This window comes from Fukomys damarensis, unplaced genomic scaffold (genome assembly GCF_012274545.1).
Source record: "Fukomys damarensis isolate Sample0158 unplaced genomic scaffold, DMR_v1.0_HiC HiC_scaffold_3, whole genome shotgun sequence".
NCBI lineage: Eukaryota > Metazoa > Chordata > Mammalia > Rodentia > Bathyergidae > Fukomys > Fukomys damarensis.
Genome location: NW_022900915.1, coordinates 14,165,127 through 14,187,358, shown reverse-complemented (window position 1 = coordinate 14,187,358; position 22,232 = coordinate 14,165,127). Strand labels below are relative to the sequence as shown.

Below are 22,232 nucleotides of genomic sequence, written 5' to 3'. Positions count from 1 at the left end.
TAGAACTGTCTGGAGTTCTGCAGGAGGTCGGGGAGCTCAGTTTGGGCCTTGGGGCCTGAGGTCAGTCTGTGTCATGGGGTTCTGCCATTGGCTAGCTGAGATGGGGGATTTGGTTCTGCACATGGCTGCACATGACTTGTTTTATGCCAGCAGAAATATAGTCTGAAAGCGGCCCTTCAAAGTCATTTTTTTGTCCTTTTCTTTCTTTTCCTCATTCCACTCTATAAATTCTTTTTGCTGTCCTCTATCACCAACTCAGTCTCTTGCTTCACCATATTGTCCCTCATCTCCCTTTCTGTTCCTACTCCTGCCCCGACTCAGCTTTCTTCTTTTATCATTTTTTCTTTTTTCTTAATGTTCTTTTTTTCTATCATTGTGCCTCACTCAAGGGTCAGTAGTTTCATGGGAAAGTGAGCCCCTATTGCTGTCAAGGGGATACATTCTTGTCCTTATACTTGCACTCTGTTTATCCCTTTTGAGTTTAACAGTTTCCTAAAGATTATGTGGTCATTCTGTGTCCTCTGGCTTCACTTGAAACCTTCTCCAGTTCTTTTACTTATTTACTCTTCTCATCCTAACTCTGTCTAGGCCCCATCCTAAATGGTAAATATGCTATGTTGAGGAGTTTGTTCAATGCAAACATATTTTGGGCTGCTTCTTGATTTTAATTTAATTCACGTGGTTTAAAGGTGACAGATTAATGACTACCACAAGTGGTCAATTTGCAAGTAGTATATGTGCCGCTGTAGTGAGCACGACAAGTACTGATTGGTCCTATTGTGTTGCTGATTGTATTGATTGGGATAAAGGATAGGGATTGATATGACTAGTTGTTTTCTCTGATATTGTGAAAATGAGAATGTCTATGAGTCATTAGAGAATCAAAAGCTAAAACGCAATGATATCAGGAAGATTTAATAACCCAGAGATTGAATCAAGGACAACCCAACAGCAAAAATAAAAATGAGAAAACACTTAACCAAGGCACAAAGACAGACTCCCAGTTCACCAATGGCAAATAGTAGGGCAAAGGAAGATGAAAAGTCTGATAGTGAACCACCAGGACACTCTGAACTCACAGTACAGGAAGTAACAAAACAGATCAATCAGGCTCTAGAAAAATTCAAAGCAGAAATAATTTCCCAGATAACCATAGAGATGGTGAGCAAAGTGAAAGTCATGATTCGAGACTCTAGAACAGAAACTGACAAAAAAATAGATGAGCTCAGGACCACGATAGAAGCCTTGAAGGCCCACCATAAGAAAGAAATGGAAACAATGAATTCCCAGCACAGGAAAGAAATGGAATCCATTCAACAGATTCAGATACCCAGAAGATTAAAAACTCTATCGAAAGTGTACACAACAGAATAAAAGAATGCTAAGAGAGAATCTCAGATATAGAAGATAGGGTCTCAGACAATGACCATGAAAAGAGAGGTCTCTTAAAAACAGTAGGGGCACCAGATGTAACAATTCCCAATTTGAAACTATACTACAAAGCCACTGTGATAAAAACAGCATGGTACTGGCAAAGAAATAGGCCTGAGGATCAATGGAACAGACTGGAAGACACAAAAACAAATGCAGATGTACTCAGCTACCTCATCTTCGACAAAGGAGCTCACCATCCTCAGTGGAGGAAAGATAGCCTCTTTAATAAATGGTGTTGGAAAAACTGGATATCAACCTGCCACAGATTAAAATTAGACCCTTATCTTTCGCCATGCACTAAATTAAAATCCAAATGGATTAAAGATCTAAATATTAAAACAGAAACATTAAACTTGCTGGAAAGTAAGTTAGGCAGAACTCTGGAAGACATTGGTATAGGAAAAGACTTTATGAACAAATCCTCAGTAGCACGGGAACTAGCAGAAAGAATCAACAACTGGGATCTCATCTTACTAAAAAGCTTCTGTACTTCAAAAGAAACCATTAGCAGAACTAAGAGACAATCTACAATGTGGGAAAAAATTTTTACCAGCTGTACCTCAGACAAAGGACTATTATCAAGGATATATAAAGAACTCAAAACAATCAGTCCCCCCAAATATAAAGACCCGATCCAAAAATGGGCATCCGAAATGAACAGACATTTCTCATACAAAGAAGTGAAAGCAGCAAGAAAATATATGAAAAAATGTTCCACATCACTGGTCATTCGAGAGATGCAGATGAAAACAACACTGAGATTCCACCTCACCCCACAAAGAATGGCTGCTATCAAGAAATCACACAATAACAAATGTTGGCGGGGTTGTGGGGAGAAAGGAACCCTCCTCCATTGTTGGTGGGAGTGCAGACTAGTGCAACCACTATGGAAATCAATATGGAGATACCTCAAAGAGCTTGGACTGGAGGTTCCATTTGACCCAGCCATCCCTCTGTTGGGTATCTTTCCAAGAGAACTAAAAGAATCATATCACAGAGAAGTATGTGCACCCATGTTTATAGCGGCACAGTTTGTAATAGCTAAATCTTGGAAACAACCTATTTGCCCATCCGTTGGAAACTGGATAAAGAAGATGTGGTTTTTCTATAAAATGGAATATTACTCAGCCATAAAGAGCGAGAGAATAGATTCATTCATAGGAAAATGGATACATATTGAAGATATACTCCTAAGTGAAATAAATAAGTCCCACATGTGTAAATACCAAATAGTTTCCCTGGTGTGAATATTCTGCAACAATGCATAAGATTCTAATAAGATTACTGACATTTAGAAATGGGAGGAAAGGAGCTAAAGGTGTAGGGAAGGTGTGATATGTAGGGGAAGAACAAAAAGGGAAAAGAAAAAAATGTGAGAGAATGAAAAGATGAAAATAAAGTGCTTGTAGATGGGGAGGGGAGGAGGGGGTAAAGGGAGGGCAGAGGTAAGGGGAAAAAAATGAGAATCAAGACTTGCCATGTAAAGGTACATGATCCCAACAATGAATGTAACTGTACTGTATCCCTAAATGTACCAATAAACTCAATTAAAAAAAAAAACAAAAAACAAAAAACAAACAAAAAAAAAACAGTAGGGGATCATGAGAAATCAATCCAACAACTCCTAGATGATGCAAAGAGGACTAACATAAGACATAATAACATAGGAATCCATGAAGTAGCAGGAGAAAATACAAATGACTTAAAAAACCTGTTCACAGAATTAATGACAGAAAACTTCCCAAACAGAGGGGAAGAATTTGACGTACAGATAAGAGAGGCATATAGGACTCCAACTAGCCACGACCAAAAAGTATCTACACCTAGACATATAATAATCAAGATCCCAGAAACCCAACAGAGGAACAAAATACTACAAGCAGTAGGAGAAAAGAAACAAATCACATGCAAAGGAAAGCCTATCAGAATCACAGCAGACTTTTCAACACAAACCCTCAGATCAAGAAGAGCCTGGAGTGAGATATTTCAAGTCCTAAAAGAAAACAACCTTCAACCTAGACTGATGTATCCAGTAAAACTCTCTTTCAAAATGGATGGGGAAATAAGATACTTCCATGAAAAAGAACACCTGAGCAACTTCATGAATACCAAACCTGCACTACAAGGAATTCTAAACAATATCCTAGAAAAAGACAATGAAGTTCACAACACTATGAGGCCCAATAGAGCAAATCAAATAGTCAAGGCAAGAAACTAAAAGGAGACGGCAAAAAATTAAAAAGTGTCAACAAAAGGACAATAATATGACAATAAGAAGTCAGTACATATCAGTTATAACCATCAATGTCAATGGCCTCAATTCACCAATCAAGAGAAATACACTGGCAGAATGGATTAAGAAGCAAAATCCAACAATATGTTGTATACAAAAAACATACCTAGTGCAAAAAGAAGCTCATAGACTGAAAGTGAAAGGGTGAAAAACAATCTCCATGAGACAGGAGCCCAGAAAAAAGAGGGGTAGCAATCTTATTCGCAGACGTAAATTTCAAACCAAAACTGATTAAGAGAGATGAAGAAGGCCACTACATCCTTGTAAAGGGAACAATTCAAGAGAAAAATATGACAATCATAAACATATATGCATTAAATATAAGTGCCCCAACTATATAAAACAAATATTAAGTAGCATGAAAAACCAAATAAGTACTAATACAAATGTAGTGGGGGATCTAAATACCCCACTATCACAAATAGACAGATCATCTAGGCAGAAAATCAACAATGAAATACTAGAACTGAACCAAGCTTTTGAATGCATGGACTTATTAGACGTCTGTGGAGTGTTCCACCCCACAAAATTAGAATATGCATTCTTTTCAGCTGCATATGGGTCATTCTCCAAGATAGATCATATACTAGCTCACAGAACAGGTCTGAATAAATGCAAATGAATCGAAGTTATTCCCTCTATATTATCAGATCACAGTGTAATAAAGCTAAAGATCAATAGCATAAGAAATCGTAGGAACTTCACAAACACAGGGAAATTGAACAACACTCTCCTAAACAATCAATGGATCACAGAGGAAATCAAAGAAGAAATCAGACATTTTTTACAAATAAATGGAAATGCCAATACAACATACAGGAATCTATGGGGCACAGTGAAAGCAGTTCTACATGGAAAATTCATAGCACTGAATGCCCACCTAGGAAAACAGAGTGAGCTCAAATAAACAACCTAACGATGAATCTTAGACTCCTAGAAAGACAAGAGCAAGAAAAACCCAAAGCTCAAACAAGAGAGGAAATTATAAAGATTAGAGCAGAAATCAATGCAATGGAAACTAAGAAAATGATACAAAAAATAAATGAATCGAAGAGTTGGTTTTTTGAAAGAATAAATAAAATCGATAAACCCTTAGCTAACCTTACCAAAAAAAAGGAAAGAAAAGACTCAGATCCATGCAATCAGGAATGAAAAAGGCAAAGTCACAACAGATCCAAAAGAAATCCAGAGGCTCATTAATACCTACTTTGAGAACCTATACTCTAATAAAATGGAAAACACAGAAAAAATGGACAGATTTCTAGATACTTATGAATTACCAAAGTGGAACAAAGAAGATAAAAACATTCTAAACACTCCAATTACAATCAATGAAATTGAAAATGTAATTAAAAATACCAACAAAGAAAAGCCCAGGTCCTGATGGATTCACTGCTGAATTTTACAAGACATTTAGAGAAGAACTACTGCCTTTACTCTTCAAACTGTTCAATTAAATTGAAAGGGAAGCAATACTTCCAAATTCATTCCTGGAAGCAAATACTACTTTGATTCCCAAACCAGGGAAAGATGCAACTAAAAAAGAGAAATACAGACCAATCTTCTTAATGAATATAGATGTAAAAATCCTAAAGAAGATACTAGCAAACAGAATACAGAGGATCATCAAGAAGATCATACATCCTGACCAGGTCAGATTTATTCCGGGGATACAAGGATGGTTCAACATACATAAGTCAAAAAATGTAATACACTATATAAACAAATTCAAGGACAAAAACCACATGATCCTCTCGATAGATGTAGAAAAAATATTTGACAAAATTCAACACACATTCATGATAAAATCCTGCAAAAAAATGAAATAGATGGTCTATATCTCAACTTAGTAAAGGCTATCTATGAAAAACCAATAGCCAACATCTTTCATGTTAAAATCAGGAACAAGACAAGGATGCCCACTATCACCACTCCTCTTTGATATAGCTCTGGAAACATTAGCCATAGCAATTAGACAAGAGAAAGAAATTAAAGCAATAAAGATAGGAAAGGAAGAAGTTAAACTGTCATTATTTGCTGATGATGTGATACTCTACATTGAAGACCCAAAAAACTCCACCAAAAGACTTCTAGACTTAATTGACAGATTAGGTAGAGTAGCTGGCTACAAGGTGAACACCCAAAAATCAATAGCCTTCTTATACACAAATAACAGACTCACTGAGAGAGAAATTAGGGAAACAATTCCTTTCACAATAGCATCCAAAAAATGAAGCATCTAGGAATCAATCTAACAAAAGAAGCAAAAGATCTCTACACTGAAAACTATAGCACTCTGAAAAAAGAGATCGAAGAGGATATAAGAAAATGGAAAGATATCTCCTGCTCCTGGGTAGGAAGAATCAACATAGTGAAAATGGCCATACTACCAAAACTGCTATATACATTCAATGCAATGACAATTGAAATTCCAACACTATATTTCACGGAACTAGAAAAAAGAATCCAAAAATTCATTTGGAACCATAAGAGACCTAGAAGAGCAAAAGCCATCCTAGGCAACAGAGACATGGTAGGGGGGTATAACAATTCCCAATTTGAAACTATATGACAAAGCCACTGTGATAAAAACAGCATGGTACTGGAAAAGAAACAGACCTGAGGATCAGTGGAACAGACTGGAAGACACAAAAACAACTCCAGATGTACTCAGCTACCTCATTTTTGACAGAGAAGCTGATCATCTTCACTGGAGGCAAGATAGTCTCTTTAATAAATGGTGTTGGAAAAACTGAATTTCAACCTGCCAAACATTAAAACTAGACCCTTATCTTTCACCATGCACTAAATTAAAATCCAAGTGGATTAAAGATATAAATATTAAAACTGAAACTTTAAACTTGGTGGAAGATAAGCTAGGCAGAACTGTTAAAGATATTGGCATAGGAAAGACTTTATGAACAAGTCCTTCATAGCACAGGAAGTAGCAGAAAGAATCAACAAGTGGTATCTCATCTTATTAAAAAGCTTCTGCACTGCAAAAGAAACCATCAACAGAACTAAGAGACAACCTACAATGTGGGAAAAAATGTTTACCAGCTGTTCCTCAGACAAAGGACTCTTATCTAGAATATATAAAGAACTCAAAATGATCAGCCCCCCCAAATATAAAGACCTGATTCAAAAATGGGCATCTGAGATGAACAGACATTTCTCAGACAAAGAAGTAAAAGTAGCAAGTAAATATATGAAAAAATGTTCCACATCACTGGTCATTTGAGAGATGCAGATGAAAACAACTCTGAGATTCTACCTCACTCCACAAAGAATGGCTGTTATCAACAAATCACCCAATAACAAATGTTGGTGGGGTTGTGGGGAGAAAGGAATCCTTCTCCATTTTGGTGGGAGTGCAGACTAGTGCAACTACTATGGAAATCAATATGGAGATACCTGAAAGAGCTGGGACCCGAGGTTCCATTTGACCTAGCCATCCCTCTGCTGGGTATCTTTCCAAAAGAACTAAAAGAATCATATCACAATGATGTATGCATACCTGTTTATAGCGGCACAGTTTCTAATAGCTAAAACTTGGAAACAGCCCATTTGTGCATCAGTTGGAGGCTGGATAAAGAAAATGTGTTTTCATCGCTTCTCGGCCTTTTGGCTAAGATCAAGTGAAGAAAATGTGTTTTTTTCTATAAAATGGAATACTACTCAGTCATAAAGAATGAGAAATTAAAGTCATTCATAGGAAAATGGATATATTTTGAGGATATACTCCTAAGTGAAATAAATAAGTCACACATGTGTAAATATGGAATAGTCTCTCTAGTGTGAAAAACTATAATAGTACACAAGATCCCAATGAGATAATTAACAATGTGAAATAGAGAAAAAGGTCTAAAGTTGTAGGGAAAGTGGAAAGGTAGGGGAAAGGGAATAAAGGAAAAGAAAAAATATGAGAAAATGAAAAAAATGGAAATAAAGTGTTTGTAAATGTGGAGGGGAGGAAGGGGCAAAGGGATGGCAGGGACAAGAGGAAAAAATTAGAACCAAGAACTGTTATGTAGAGGTACAAGATCCCAGTAATGAATGTTACTTTACCGTATACCTAGAATATAACCAATAAACTCAATAAAAAGAAAAAAAATCCCAAAACTCTTTAAATTTTCCTTTTTCAATGTTCTTTCAGCTCCTTTGGTGTTCCCTTACAACCCTATGCTCATTTCATCCTTTTCCCAGAGTTCTGTAGACTCTTCAGCCCACAAAAAACAAACAAAGGAAGGAAAAGAAAGAAAGGAAGAAAGGAAAAGAAAAAAGAAAAGGGAGGGAGGAAAAGAAAAATCGGATGTAGTTTGGTCTTAATCTCTCTTTGAACAACACATGTGACCCTTGTACTACTTGCACAAAATGTCAAAACACAGCATGATGGGCAGCCCAGGGTTAAGAACAACCCTAGGAGATAACAAGTCTTTCAGACTCCCTTTCTTTTCTTTCTTTCTTTTTTTTTTGTTTTTTTTTTTTGTTGTTGTTGTTATTGTTTCTGTTTTTTTGCGAGGCAGGCAGCAGAACCAGTGAGCTAAATCCCCAGCCCTCAGACTCCCTTTCTAAAAGGAGTAAGATTTGACTGAGAGTGGTGCTTAATTCCATTGGCCTCTTCCTATAGGAAAAATATGCTTAAAATAAATGAGAGGATAGTTTTCCCTTTTCTGGAGTGACTGAATGAGGAGGGTGTTTTTTTTTTAATCCTCTAATCTCTAGAATGCAAATGAGTATTTTTTTTTTTAACGTTCTTTTTAAAGAGGCCGGCCGGCCATTCTCCACCTTCTAGTTGTGTGACACCACCTTCACCATATGTGCCAGGCTGAGCCTGTGGGCTCAGGAACTCAGGGAATCTAGATACTGCACGCCATGCTATACCTGCCTGGTTTACCTCCCGGATTGCTTTCCATTCTCCTCTGTGCATCTCAAGCCCACCACTGTCAGAAATCAGTTCTCTTCTGGCAGAGCCAGAAATTTCAAAACTATCTGAAGGATATACCCCTTATAGTGGCGTTCTCTGGATTTTTCACACTTTCTCCTCAGTCCCTCCTCTCCCAAAGTACACTTATGTCTTCTGCCATTCCTCATCATGCTTACAATGTTAGTTATGTCCACCATAATTGGAAAAATTAGAAAGACCAAAATGGTTGTGTGGGTTTTCTGACATCTGTCTGCTCCCTGTGCATTTGTAACTTGCAATTTTGGCAATAGGATTATAACTCCCTGGAGGGCTATCATTAACTCTATTTTTGCTCAATACTGGCCCTTCCTCCATAGCCTAGAAGTGCTTCTGGCACAGAATAGGTGTGCAGTAATTTTACTTGTCAAATATAGGAACAAATGCCCCTAATGTGGCCATGCTCTATACTAGATACTTTGAATATAGATGTTCCTGCTATTAAAACCTGAGTCTGGCCAGGGATTTAGTTCAGCGGTTCAGTGGCCTGCCTTGCAAGCGCAAGGAGCCGAGTTCAATCCCCGGTACTAAAAAAATAAATAAAATAAAACCTGGGTTGAGGGCTGATCTTTCAAAATGGCTGTTAATGGCTTTAAGCAAAGTAACAGAAACAAAATTTCCTATTAAAGTTAGTTTAGAGATCCTAAAAGAAACTCTGCTTCCAAATGTCTCTCCCATTAGCTGGAGAGTACAGGGCATTTTCTTCACTTATTAAAAATGCTAATAACTATAAGTATAATTTATGTATACTTATCATATGTTGGACACCATATGAACTACCTTACATATATTCTACAGTATAAGCCTCACCATACTCTCTCTGCAAGAGGTGTTATATCATTTTATGCATGAACAAAGAGACACACAGAGATGATGAGCCCCAGTTGGTGTACCCACTTCACGGGTGATAAGTCAGCATAATTGCTTTACGCTTTGGCCTGTTAGAGTTTAAAGACCAGATTTATAACTATACTCTACAGTGCCTCCCACTCCTTCTTTAAGGCTAAAGTCATTTTTTCAGGAAAAGGCAAAAGATCAACAAGTATTGTTCAGTCTGATTCAGCCACTTATGGGAAACAAGTGAGTACATTTTGATTTATTTTCCCACTATTCACTGACATGGACAAGTACAGTATTATATCCTAGTGTACAAATGAGACTCCTAGTAACAAGGGCCAGACTGCTGGTGAGACTGAATCCTTTTACTCTATGAGGAGGGCCTCCAGGGATTCCAGAAAGACACTTTTTGTTCTGTATTTTCACCGGGGAATGGTACTACACTGTGAACAGACAAATTTATGACCAAGATGCCAGTAACTATGTTGCCTCATCCAGGCCTGCCTTTCCTAGAAGATAAAGAGATGGTCATGACTTTCTACTTTCTCCCTCTCTCAAACCAGTAGTTCTCAACCAGGGGCGCTTTTGCTCCCCATGGATATTTGGCAATGCCTAGAGGCATTTTTATGGTGTTAGCCATAATGGCTAATGGCTGTACTGGCATCTAAGTGGGTAGAGGCCAGGGATGTGGCTAAACGTCCTAACAGCAGACACAGGACAGCCCCCCCCACAGCAAATAATTATCTGCTCCATATAAAACTCTGCTTAAAGCAATGTTCTGCATATCTCATTAAAAATAACAACAATAAACTAAAAAGTATAGAAAGATTAGACAGTTCAACAGGCAGGCTATCTAAAGTATTTATATGCAGAAGATACTAGGACCATTTTATTATTTACTTGAACATGATGTTCTTAAAAAAGTATTTTTCTGGATGAAAAAAAAATCAGTATCTTGAAAATAAATTATTATACCACAACTAATGAAACATCAACAGGGGCCCTTTTTCTATATAAACAACCTAGAACAAAACAGCTAGGCTTTAATATAGTCCACGAAGTAAGCATCAAACAGATGGGCATGGAAAATTAAAACCATTTCCTGTAAACAAAGAGAAATATGAAATGAGGTTAATACCAACCTTTAATTCACCGATTCCTTTCCGAGGCTTTGAGAAGCATCCCACTCAGGTAATTCCGCTTACACGACACATAGCCTGCACTTCTTTCTCTTTGTTTTTTTGTTTTGGGGGCATTTGTGGGTAACCAAGAATTCATCATCTTTGCTTTAAGGTATCCTGCAATACACAGTGTGACACAAGAGAAGTGCTACTTCTCAGGCACTTGGGTTTCATCAGGCCTGGAGCTCAGTACTCAGCCGTTGGGGGTCTCTCCAGGCTGGGCAATGACAGCTGACAGCTTTCTGCCACCGGACTCTGCCTAGGTCTTCTGCAAACCTGTGTTCTCAGCAGAACAGAGGCTTCTTCTCATTCAGTCGTTGCAGAATGATGTGTCAATTTTCAACATAACCAGGTACCAGGAGCGCGAGCAGTGATGAACAAGGTAGCCACTCTCTATCTTTGTGAACCTCACGGTATAGTAGGGAAAGAGAGGCATCTGGCAATCTCACAGATGACTTTAGTTACAGTTGAGGTCCAGGTGATATAGAGAATAACCTGCAATCCTATGAGAGCTTACATCTGGGGACCCTGACGAGGCCTCTGTACCAGTGGGGTTAGGAGGAGGCTGATCAAGGAGGTTTGACGTAAAATATAAATCAAGATCCACAGGATCAATGAGTGGTCCAAGGAGAACATGTTCCAGGTACCACCAGCCATTTCATAGCTGCTGTTGCTTAAATGTAAACGAACCTTGTACATAAGCCTGCATGCCTTCTAGGCTCCTGCTATTCCTGCTTCCTGCCTTATCCTTAATATTTCCTCCTTTACCTTAGGCCTGTGTGAATTTTGAGTTATTTCTGCTTCTACACTTGGAGTAAAATTTCTTCTTGGGCAAGAGCCAGGGCCTTGTTGTACCTTGCTGTACCTGGTCTGGGAGGCTTTCTGGCTATTGTCACATGATGCTCCCTCTTCCACATGGAAACTGATAGGGTTTTGGACTGCATGGTAATAACGTGGGTTATTTTACTGGCTTGTATAATTGGCTCTAGTTACAGTGAGGGAAGAAAGGAAAGCTTGAAACATTCTTTTTCATCTTTATATTTTGCTGATACAGAAAAGAAATATGCCAGGTGTGATCTCCACTGAGCAGGGCTGTGTGTGAATTTCTCTGTGTTTGCTCAAATAAGGTACAGTCTGTTTTGGACTTCTCAAACGATTCATGGAAAGAAGCCTTCTAAGTAGAAGGCAGAGAAATAGTATGGATACTGTGTTATTATTGCTTAATATTACCCTGAGTAGGAAATAAAAAGCATCCTGTAGAAAAACACTTTGAATGACCTTGTCTTTATAGAGTTCAGAATCTTTTGCTGATACACTTTTGAAAAGTACCAGTTATTTAGTTTAAGGTTAACAAAGAAAAGGCTCAGATTATTCTTAAACAGGAAAGGATGCCATGGAATATTTCCTTTGTGTTCACCACAGAGCTTTGCAGGGGCTGAGCAAAAGGTGATGCCTAAGAAGACTACTTCATAAACGCTTGCTTAGAAAATGAAGGAGAAAAATCAGAAGTTTTAGCCTTGCCTCACTTTGGGGACTCACTGTTTTTATCCCCAGAGTATTCTCCCACTCTTCTGTTGTAGACCTTATCATGTCACACTGTATTCAGTATTAGTGTCATTTTATTGTCATTGTCATCGCCATCATTGTCAACTCTCATTTTTGGGTTGCCCAGTGGGGTTTGTTATCAAAGGTGGCCTTGGAAAAGTATTGGAAGCTTAATTGTCTAGGCTACTTATCCATCCATCCATCCATCCATCCAAACATCAGTTTTCTGAGTCTTAGAGTTTGGCATGGTGGTTTATACCTGTAATCCCAGCACTCTGAAAGACCAAAGCAGGAGGAGCACAAATGCAAGCCCAGCTTGGGTGATTTAGCATCTTTGTGAGATCCTGTGGTGGAATAAAAATAAAATAAAATAAAATAAAATAAAATAAAATAAAATAAAATAAAATAAAATAAAATAAAAGGCTGGGAATGTAGCTTAGTGGGAAGACACTGGGTTTGATTCCCAGTACTGGGAAAAAAAATTTTGACACAAACAACTTTTTCACTGGTGATGTAAGTTCTCAACCTACATACAAATGGGAAAATAATGGTGGAATGGGGTTGAGTAGGGATGAAAGGGATAGGGAAGAGACAGGAGGGAGGGAAGGAGAGAGGGGAGGAGAGATGGAAAAGAGGAGGAGGAGGAGGAAGAGGAGGAAGAGAGAAAGAGAAGAGAGGCGATACACCAATGTGGATACAAAGCAGCAAGGAGGAACAGATTCGCTCAGCAGCTATTTTTAACATACGAAACTTAACAGGTAAAGGAATTTTAGAGATTTATGTGGCTTTCCATGTGAGAAGCCCAAGGTTTTGAATAAGGACTTTGTTTTCACTATAGAAGACATAGATAATTTATTAGATGGACTTAAAAATCAACAGAAATCAATTTTAGGCACTTCTTGAATACAGTCTATGGGAATTTTCTACCAAAGAACAGCACATCTAGCAGGCCATAACGTGAAAAATTAAGCTTTAGTTTTTAGAGCAATATGCAAGGGCTGGACAATTGTAAGAGATATCGCATAAGCAGTCTCATAGATCCTGTTACATTTGTTCACATCCCCACCACACCATTCTAAGGTTAAGTAGAAGAAGTCATGTTTTAGCATTCAAAGTGCTAACTTCTAGCTTTCTATCACTCCACTATCACCATCTTAAAATTATTTTATGTTCTTTGATATAGTTTTACTTTGAGTAAGTGGTGCTTTAAAGACATTTTCTGAAATGTATCTGCACCTACACAGTCAGTACATGAAGGTGATTATTCTGATGTCTATTTCAATAGGTTCTTTTTTAAAAACAGGCTTATTGCTAATTCCTTTAGATATCTAATGCTATATTTGTTCTTTCAGTAAATACGAAGCTGGGGAATGGAATAAGGTACTGGATTAAGGAAGTCTTTAGGTTAAACATGACACACAGATTCCATTTGGCATTTTTCCCCCACTTAACCTCATTGAACCGGTATCTCCAAAACAACCCTTCTTGTTAAAGGGCAGGTACTACACATGTATCAAACTCCAAGCCTAATTAGTAAGTAGCTGGGAGAGTTTAGGTATTTCTTTTATCCTTCTGAAATTATTTCTCAGAATATACAGTTAAAAGTAAGAAGCTTTAAAATGTCAAATACGTTATTAATTTATAGGATTCAACCACTGGCAGCTGTACACTGTCTATACCACAATCTGGTCTTCTGATCGACTCAGTCTAGTGTTCTGGCAGTGCCTGCTATGAGCAAAGTCCAAGTCAGGAAATCTAGCTTGTGATAGGTGCAGTTAAGAACCAGAGAGGCTGTGCAGAAACTAGTGGTTGGAGAATAAGGTTACAGGCCAAGTTTAGCATGTGTTAGGACAGAAGAAATGTAAGTTCACTAATGGTGAATGAACATACGGAACAATGAGAGCTAAGCTATGAGAATCGGGACATTTTATCTTTGTTCAAAAGAATCACTTGAAGAGAGAAACTACCTCAAGGGAAACAGAAAAATGGGGGACACATTGGGAAATCAGAAAGAACCATCCTGAAGAAGAAGTGGGGTGGGAAGAGGAAAGTAAGAAAACCCTGTCATGCTCAAACAATCCATGTAAGCTCTTACCTCTTTGTCAAGCCCAATCTCAGGCACTGAGGCAGAAAGCGAGGGTCCAGGAGAAAGAAGAACCTTGATTCTGGCTGTAAAGAATTCTTGTGGTTCCTCCAGACTCTCTCTATTCCCATCCACTGCTTGACAGCTTAACTCTGCTTTGGCTTCTTGTGAAGCCCTCTTTGATTTCCGAAGGCCATTCAAGGAAGAGCCTCGTGTGTGTACCCATGCCTCTCATCCTGTTCATCCTTTTACTAAGGATCGTTTGGCTATGCGTTGTTTATTTGTCTGGATCCCTAACTTGGGTGTGGACTTGTAGGCAGGAATTTAAAACACCTCTCAATTTCTAGAGCCCAATAAGCCACTTGTTGATACTTTATATACATTAGAGGAAAAAGAGGAAGAGTGGAGCAGTTTGGTGGCTCTATTATGGTTTCCAGATGGAAAGACACATCCAATGGTGCTGTAGATGTTGATCCATTTATCCAACCTACCAACTGACTAACCAATGTTGGTGTTTACTATCTGTCAGTTACTGGAATATAACAAAACCCAAATCCTTGAGGGGTGAATCCATGGAGGGACTAATCTACAGGCTAGTAAAATAGGCTTGTTTTATATGTTGTTTTGGGTTGGTAATTTGAGCATGTAAGTTGTCAAGACTCACTGACCTGAATATTTAAGATCTGCATTTTACCTTGTCTGTGAGTTATTCCTCAATAAAAAGTATATAAAGAAAGAGATGTAAAATAATAATTTAGGTGAGCCACAGGAGGAGCATCAAGCCTCACCAAGGGGCAAGGCCCTGGAGGCATCTCAGAGAACCTATGTATGTGTAGCATCAGGACATACTCACGTATTTGCAGAGGAAAAAGATCTTCACGGGTGGGAAGTGATGTGCCTGTACCGCCACTGCCCTTGCTCCTTAAATACTTTCTGTTATTCTGAGATTGAACACTTAAAAGTATGTGCATTACGAAGACAGATCCATTATTTTGAAAGGTCAGTCAGATCATTTGTATTACTTTCTTAAAATTGTCCTTTGTTTTCATCCTGCACTTAGAACATAATTCCAAGTTTTACCATGACCTAAAAGACCCAGGATGAACCGGCTCCTATTGTGGGGGCTGTGCTTTGCTGTCCGGACCCCAGGCTGTAGGGCAGAAGGACTTATTCTCTCCAGTGCTGCAGCCTGACAGCCCCATCTCTAAGGCTTGGATTTTGAACATGCACAACTGTTCTGAGTTGAGAAGTTGTTAGGCGTTAGGAACACCTGTCCTCTTTGTCCCAGCCTGGAGAAGGATGAAGAGCTCTCTGGGCCTATCTCTCTCCCAGACTGAAGCTTTGCTGTGGTGGAAACCACAGTTCAGTTCCTCTCAGTCCAGTTTCGTTCCTCTGCTTCTCCTCAGAGTTGGTAATGCCAAGAGCTATAACAGATGCTTATTAAATTGTATGTGTTAAATAAATCAATGAATGATTTAATTCCCTAGTTTTGTCCCTTAGTGATGGATAGAAAAAGGCAAATATAAATGCTTCTGAATAATTATGGATAACAGTAACTTGCCTTTCCTATTAATGAGAAAAGAAAAAAAAACAAAAAACAAAAACAAAAGAGAAACACAAGCATCGTTTTAAGGATAAAATGTATCTGGACCACACCCAGAGTTAGATACAGGGGTTCCTGGCAAGAGCCTCAGTCAGCTAAGGTTTACTGACAAACATTTCAGCCAATAGAAGTAAGAGAGGAAAATGACCTCAGAAAAGATTAGCAAAATTCTCTTGCATTACCGTGGAGTTCAGTTTTCCTAAGCATTCAAATGTGTCAATAAACTAAACTCAGTTCAAGACACATCTGTCTTTTAACACTTCTAAAATTTCAATTTTTATGTTGAAATCTTCCATCTTTTTGGAAAGTGACAGTCTTTTTTTTAACCACATGAAGGCCTGTCTAAATAGGATTCAAAATCTAGCAATCATAAAAAACTAATAAACTATATAAAAATTAAAACAAGTTTACATGGCATAAATACAAGTACAGACAAAATACAAATTACACCTGGGAAAAAATAATAGCAATTCATATCACAAAGTGTCTACTTCTCTGATATTTAAAAGATGTCTTGAAATTGGTAAGAAAAGGCCAATAATGCAATATAAAATGGGCAAGAGAGAAGTATAGCCAATTCACAAAGAAGACAAAATAAATGACTTCTAAATATGTAAGGTTCTTAGCATCACTTTGTAAGAGAAACAATATCAAGGTCTTTTTTCTTATTGTCATAATGGCAAAAATACAAATGTTTGATCATTCACTCACTGGTGAGGCTGTGGGGAAACAGGTACTATCAGTCTCTGCTAGCTGATATGTAAATCGGTAGTTAAGGCTATGACGTCCCTCCAAAACCTCACGCAGTTATAGATGGGGCTTTTGCAGAGATGGCTGGATCTAGAGTGTGTGACGCTGGGGTTCATGGTGCAGTGCTAGGATCAAGGGCACTAGGACTAAGGGTGTGAGTGCTCCCTGCTCGAAGTAGCCTGGATGAGACATAAGGGATAGAAAGAGCTGGAATCAATCATCCCTTGTTGCTTTGCTACTTTCTGCCTACCATTAACTATTTCTCTCGCCACTCTGCCTTGGAGCCAGCCAATTATGAACAGAAATCTCCACAAACTGGGAGCTAAATAAATCTTTCCTCCCTTAACTTGTGGGTGTTGGTTATTCAGTCTCAGCAATGAGAAAAATAACTAAGATATTGGTAAACTCGTAGGGAGGCAAATTTGACAATTTTAATTGCCAATGTGTATTATCTTTATTCCAGCAGTTTCAGCTCTAAGAATTTACCCTACATTTGTACTGGCACATGTGCAAAGGAATCATGCAAAAAGCAATTCATTATAGCATTGTTTACAGTGCAAAAGATTGGAAATAACTTGTGTCACATTAATCTATGAGACACTGATTTTTAAATATTGATTTGCAAAGAAGTTCAAGATCTACTTAGTTGAAAAGAAAAGAAAAACCACCCTCAAACGGACAAATGTGTTTGGTAGCTCCTTTTATGTAACAAAGGAAGAGAAATAAGAATGTACACATTTTTATGGAGAGAGATACACAGGGAGTAAGTTATTTTGGAGGTGGTGTTGGTAGAAGGATGTGGGAACCAAGTGGAAGAATGATTCAGAGGAGAATTTTCACTGAACTATCTTTCTTTCCTTCTTTCATCTGTTTTGAACAATGTGAGACTTATCACTGAATCTTCCTTTTTCAAATTTTGTAGCACCCGTCTACATATTAAGTAACAATACGCTAAGAACCTGGGACATACCACTCGATGCCTCCCTTTCTAGGGCTGTGGAGTTACAAAGGTGGTTCCTGTCTCTAGAGTTTGCACTCTACTGTGGATAGCACATTGAGACACAGGGAAAATAGAAGAGAGTGCTAGAAAGGTAATGCCTGTGTCAAAATGGGAGCTGAAGGAACCAAGTATTGAGCAAGAGAAGGGTTAGGAACAAAACAGTGAGGACTACAGATTAGGTGTGGAGCTCGTAGAAAACACACAGAAGAACTAGCTAGGTCCAGGCTGAGTCAGCTTGGGGTATGAAATCATCTCAGTCCTTTTGAGGGGCCACAATTCTTTAATTCTCCAACAATCATAATAGGTATTACCACCATCTCCATCTAGATTATACATTATAGGCTTGTGGGCAGGAGAGCACAGCGTTGAACTCCTACTCATCATATTGTGTCCAGAGTACATGTTATCAATACGATTTATCACTGTTTGCGTTAACCTTGATCACCTGGCTAAAGAGAACTTATCCGGGTTTTACTCCTTTCTGAACTGTAGTCTTGGGAGGAAGTCATTGTTCACACTCTGCATTTCAGTGGCAAGATTCATGCTTCTCTTTCTTTGAGGATGAGCATCTAAAATATTTTTAATTCCTCTGCCCAGGAGATTTATCATCTATTGCCTTCTATTTGTTTATTCATCCCATCAGTTTTTTTACATCAACATGAAGTAATTTATGGGATTTTTATTTTATACTTTGGGTTAAAATTCTAAAGCACTTTTAAAATAATCTGTTTAAAACAAAGGCCTGGCTCCACTATCTTCTAAATGAGTTTAACCCTTCTTCAGCTTCATCTTCTCATCTGCATGAGGTTCTTGGGTCTTTCTTCTATCTCTCATATAAGAATCAAGATAAGTATCTCTCAACAGTGGAAGGAATAAATTATATGCACATAATACAAATATAAAAATAGTAATAAAAATGAATTAACTGAGGTTACCTATGTCAGCGTGGATAAATCTTAAAACATAATGTTGTTCAAATAATGCAACTTCAAAGGGGCTATATACAGTATTACGCCACTTAAGTAAAATTTTATAATATTAAGTAAAAATGTAAAAGCATGAGGTGCACAAAATGTGGGTGCGTAGCCATTGCTGTGGAGGGATAGTAACGGGATGTGGTATGTACACCAGGGGCTTCGACAAATGTGTACAAAATTTTTAAAGTATGAAAAATATGTCAGAATCTTATTATTTGATAAAGGTGTCAGGGTCATGGCTATTTGCTACGTTGTGTGCTAAACTTTTCTGTATTTTAAAAATATTGTAAAATAACAATTTCAATGGCTGTCACTATCATACTATTCTCTCTGTTCCAGGCACCCATCACTGAATGACCTGGCTATGCAAATTAACTCATTGAAACTATGATAACTACTTCTTTAAAGGCTGGGGTTCTTGCCACATGGGCCTCTCCACAGTGTTGTTTGAGTGTCCTCAAACTTTGCAGCTGACCCAGTTAATGATCCAAAAGAAAGAGGCAGGAAGAGGGCATATACTGTCACTTCTGCTATACTGTTTGTCAGAAAAGTTTTACTCATAAATTTCCTCTAAGTTGCACATGAAAATGCACAGATATCTTGCTCAAGTACAGAGAAGGAGAGGCAGGGCCTGGATTCAACTCCAAAGGGTCTAGTTTTGGCATCTGTATCCCTGGATAACTGCTTACCCAAGCGCTAGATATTATGAAGCACAAGAAAAGTATGCAGAGAGCTGTAGGATTTAAGACAAAGAAGTCTTCTCAGTAGAGTGATAAGGAGGATCAGTGGCAGAGAAGCACAGACCCAGGGCTCTCAATAGTTGGTAGAGACTGGCAGGACTCTTGACAAGGGTCAGGAGAAGGAATATCCAAGCCGAGGAAATAACATAAACAGCTTGGGAAACTGAGTCATGGCGCAGGAGATTAATGGGAACCAGCTGCAGAACTGTGGGAGGCAGTACCCTAACAGAGGTTAAGAACTCCAGTCCAGGGCTCAGAAAAGTCCAGAAAGAGTTCCAGGAAGAGAGTGATGCCTTCCACCTGAGCATTAGGAACAATGAGGGCAAACTGGCCAATGGAGGGAGGAGTCTAACAATGGGAAACCAAGCAGGAGACCACCTAGCAGACAGAAGGGAATGAGGTGGCGGCTTTGAGCCGAACAAGCGGGACTATGGTGCAGCAGGAGTAGCGGGCTACTCGCCTTTATGCTTGCTGTCCTATGCATTCCTCACCAGAGCACCACCGCAGGGTCAAGACCACAATGTTCATTTTGTGAATGTGGACACCTAGTCCCTACTGTCTAAATCTCTGGGTCTTGTTTCCTGGTGGTGAATCCTTTTGCTGTGGAAGGAAAAAAGAAATCTAAGATAGTTACCTTCTGTCAGTTCTTCCTAACTTGCACAGTTTCTGAGAACTTCCCTGCACTGACCTAAAAAAAAACAAACTTCCTTGTTGCTAAATATAGGCCAGTGAAATTACTCATTATTAGATAGCTCCTGACTTTAAAATATCTAGAGATAGATTCCTGGAATGGTAGAATGAGGAAAAATTTCTTTTAAAAATAAATGGTGCTGTTAGAGGTGGCTCACGCATTCAAGTTTCCTAAAGGGAGTTAACCCTGGGGGAGAACTATGGTGTTGGGAGGGGAAGTTGGTTTGGGCGTGTTGTGCCTCCGCCTAGGGACTCCTAGAAAGAGAGGAGCGCTTCCCAGAAGTTTCTCCTGCAGCGATTTTCACCACCAGCTTGTATTGAGGGCCAAATGGAGGCCAAGACCATGAGGAGGTGGGTGGGACAGAGGTCTGCCCTCAAGTTGCTTAATAAGAAGGTAACAGCTGGACCCAAGACACCTTCACAACTTATACTCACAACATTAAGTTGGTGTCAATTTAAGTGGGAAGGGTAGGGGAAAGGAAATAAGGGAAAATAAAAAAAGAGGAGAAAATGAAAAAAAATGGAAATAAAGTTTTTGTAAATAGGGAAGGGAGGAGGGGGTTAAGGGAGGGCAGGGGTATGGCGAAAAAATGAGAACCAAGACCTGTCATGGAAAGGTACAAGATCCTAATGATGAATGTAACTGTACTGTAGACCTAAAATGTACTGATAAAACTCAATGAGGAAAAAAAAAGTTGGTGTCAGTTTGCTTGTGAATACATCATAGGAAACAGAAGTTAACTTTGTTGGCCCCAGGCAAGTATTGCAAATAAATGGGTAGTGGCCCCCAGTGCAGCTGAAATTGAGGCGATCCGAGCCGTGGGGTAGCCAAGTTGGAGAAGCTGGTGTAAAAATACTCTTACGAATGTCTAATGCTTGCTGAGTGCTTACTGTGTGTTAAGATGAAGTTGACAGAGAACAGAAATGTGGATTTGTATGAGTCTCAAGAGGAAAGTCACTGAGGATAGATGCTCCCAACTGTTGACACTTACTAACAGTGATCTAATGCTTCTCCCTGGGACATATGTATGGCGTGCTCTAGGGTGAGTAGCAGAAGAAGTTTGTTTATTTAACTATGTTTAATAATCCTCCTGAGCAATGTCAGGGAGATGCACAACTTCTACCACCGTTGCTTGCTATGTGATTGGCAGGATGTGATTGGTGATAAGGTGTGTGCTTGGTGATAAGCTATGTGCTTTTGCACTGATGTATTGTTTATTCTCACGACAACCTATGAGGTAGGTTATAATGCTGTCTGATACGGAGGTGGAAACTAAGCCTCATTATGCACTCACTTGCGCTAGGCTCTCATGAGAAAGACAGATTCTGCTCAAGCTCAAAGCAGACACATGGGATGGTCATAAATTTCTATGTGATTTATGTATTTGTAGGAGACTTAATAAAGTATAATATTTTTCATGTACTTAGTGATCACTGAAAATGATTAAAATATTGAAAATATTAAAGTGATTTCAAATTATCCTTATCCTCAGAAAGTCTGGGTTGGACAGTTACTGGTTTGGGGGTCCAGAGGGTTTGGGGGTCCTATCAGCAGGTGGTCAGACTTTGCCACTTGTTTCCTCCCCTAACCTTTGGGCTATACTTCAGCCTCATTAGTTAATTAATATTTTGGGGACAGGGTCTTGCTGCGTAGTTCAGGAGCTGGCCTTATACTTGGGGTGATCCTCCTGCATCAGCCTCCCGGGTGCTGGGATCATAGGTATGTGCCACAATGCCTTGTCATTCCTCAGCCTGCTGTGGCTTCCACGACTCCCGCCTCCTTCCAGTTTCAGTCCTAAAATTCAGATCTAATCACATCCCCTTCCTGCTAAGAAACTTTTAATTGCTTATTATCGTCGGAATCAAATCCTTAGTCCTTAACACATTTTAGGGGCTTGTCATGGTCTGGTCACAGCCAACATAATCAGTCTATATTCAACTTCATACCAAGAATAATTTTAGATACTTAAAAATGATTTAAATACATTTAAAAATTAGAAGTAAAATGCTTTACTTAAATAAAATCCCACTTCATGGCTGGGGATTTAGCTCAGTGGTGCCATCGCCTGCCTTGCAAGTGCAAGGTCCTGAGTTTGATCCTCAGCATAAAAAAAAAAAAAAAAAAAAAAAAAAAAA

General features: G+C 38.8%; 1 pseudogene; it reads left to right on the top strand.

Moving 5' to 3' along the window:
- Positions 1–7,335: 7,335 nt before the first annotated feature.
- Positions 7,336–7,459, top strand: LOC117287499 (annotated as a pseudogene).
- The last annotated feature ends 14,773 nt before the right edge of the window (positions 7,460–22,232 follow it).